This window comes from Trifolium pratense, unplaced genomic scaffold, assembly GCF_020283565.1.
Source record: "Trifolium pratense cultivar HEN17-A07 unplaced genomic scaffold, ARS_RC_1.1 scaffold_125, whole genome shotgun sequence".
Taxonomy (NCBI): domain Eukaryota; kingdom Viridiplantae; phylum Streptophyta; class Magnoliopsida; order Fabales; family Fabaceae; genus Trifolium; species Trifolium pratense.
In genome coordinates this window covers 25,001-27,500 of record NW_025721026.1, presented here as the reverse complement: position 1 = coordinate 27,500, position 2,500 = coordinate 25,001, and positions in this window count along the sequence as shown.

The window sequence follows — 2,500 nt, the reverse complement described above, 5'->3', positions numbered from 1 at the left end:
TCCGAAAATGCACACGGGGGTGTCAAGCAACCTCCATGTACCGTGGCATGACCGTGGCCAAGTAATAAAGATCAAATTCCATGCCTATGCCAAGTTGGACCAAGGCCCCGTCTCGTTTTGCTATAAGCAAGGGCGTGGCAAGGCACGCGGGGGGCCAAAAAATCAAAGTGCTCCGAAATGCACACGGGGGTGTCAAGCAACCTCCATGTACCGTGGCATGACCGTGGCCAAGTAATAAAGATCAAATTCCATGCCTATGCCAAGTTGGACCAAGGCCCCGTCTCGTTTTGCTATAAGCAAGGGCGTGGCAAGGCACGCGGGGGGCCAAAAAATCAAAGTGCTCAGAAATGCACACGGGGGTGTCAAGCAACCTCCATGTACCGTGGCATGACCGTGGCCAAGTAATAAAGATCAAATTCCATGCCTATGCCAAGTTGGACCAAGGCCCCATCTCGTTTTGCTATAAGCAAGGGCGTGGCAAGGCACGCGGGGGGCCAAAAAATCAAAGTGCTCCAAAATGCACACGGGGGTGTCAAGCAACCTCCATGTACCGTGGCATGACCGTGGCCAAGTAATAAAGATCAAATTCCATGCCTATGCCAAGTTGGACCAAGGCCCCGTCTCGTTTTGCTATAAGCAAGGGCGTGGCAAGGCACGCGGGGGGCCAAAAAATCAAAGTGCTCCAAATGCACACGGGGGTGTCAAGCAACCTCCATGTACCGTGGCATGACCGTGGCCAAGTAATAAAGATCAAATTCCATGCCTATGCCAAGTTGGACCAAGGCCCCGTCTCGTTTTGCTATAAGCAAGGGCGTGGCAAGGCACGCGGGGGGCCAAAAAATCAAAGTGCTCCGAAAATGCACACGGGGGTGTCAAGCAACCTCCATGTACCGTGGCATGACCGTGGCCAAGTAATAAAGATCAAATTCCATGCCTATGCCAAGTTGGACCAAGGCCCCGTCTCGTTTTGCTATAAGCAAGGGCGTGGCAAGGCACGCGGGGGGCCAAAAAATCAAAGTGCTCCGAAATGCACACGGGGGTGTCAAGCAACCTCCATGTACCGTGGCATGACCGTGGCCAAGTAATAAAGATCAAATTCCATGCCTATGCCAAGTTGGACCAAGGCCCCGTCTCGTTTTGCTATAAGCAAGGGCGTGGCAAGGCACGCGGGGGGCCAAAAAATCAAAGTGCTCCGAAATGCACACGGGGGTGTCAAGCAACCTCCATGTACCGTGGCATGACCGTGGCCAAGTAATAAAGATCAAATTCCATGCCTATGCCAAGTTGGACCAAGGCCCCATCTCGTTTTGCTATAAGCAAGGGCGTGGCAAGGCACGCGGGGGGCCAAAAAATCAAAGTGCTCCAAAATGCACACGGGGGTGTCAAGCAACCTCCATGTACCGTGGCATGACCGTGGCCAAGTAATAAAGATCAAATTCCATGCCTATGCCAAGTTGGACCAAGGCCCCGTCTCGTTTTGCTATAAGCAAGGGCGTGGCAAGGCACGCGGGGGGCCAAAAAATCAAAGTGCTCCGAAAATGCACACGGGGGTGTCAAGCAACCTCCATGTACCGTGGCATGACCGTGGCCAAGTAATAAAGATCAAATTCCATGCCTATGCCAAGTTGGACCAAGGCCCCGTCTCGTTTTGCTATAAGCAAGGGCGTGGCAAGGCACGCGGGGGGCCAAAAAATCAAAGTGCTCCGAAATGCACACGGGGGTGTCAAGCAACCTCCATGTACCGTGGCATGACCGTGGCCAAGTAATAAAGATCAAATTCCATGCCTATGCCAAGTTGGACCAAGGCCCCGTCTCGTTTTGCTATAAGCAAGGGCGTGGCAAGGCACGCGGGGGGCCAAAAAATCAAAGTGCTCCGAAATGCACACGGGGGTGTCAAGCAACCTCCATGTACCGTGGCATGACCGTGGCCAAGTAATAAAGATCAAATTCCATGCCTATGCCAAGTTGGACCAAGGCCCCGTCTCGTTTTGCTATAAGCAAGAGCGTGGCAAGGCACGCGGGGGGCCAAAAAATCAAAGTGCTCCGAAAATATTTTTCCACTTTCCAGTCCACTTATACATATTATGTGCAGTGTGCACACAAGACACCTTCCCAAAATTCGACTTATATGAGGCGTTTTACGTCAAATCCGCCTATTTTCGGCGTTTCGGCCGAAAAATCAAAATAAATCGAAACTTCCTCGGAATGCTTAGCGACTTTCCAGTCCACTTATACATATTGTGTGCAGTGTGCACACAAGACACCTTCCCAAAATTCGACTTATATGAGGCGTTTTACGTCAAATCCGCCTATTTTCGGCGTTTCGGCCGAAAAATCAAAATAAATCGAAAATTCCTCGGAATGCTTAGCCACTTTCCAGTCCACTTATACATATTGTGTGGAGTGTGCACACAAGACACCGTCTCAAAATTCGACTTCTAGGCGGCGTTTTACGTCAAATCCGCCTTTTTTCGAGTTTTCGGCCAAAAAATCAAACTCA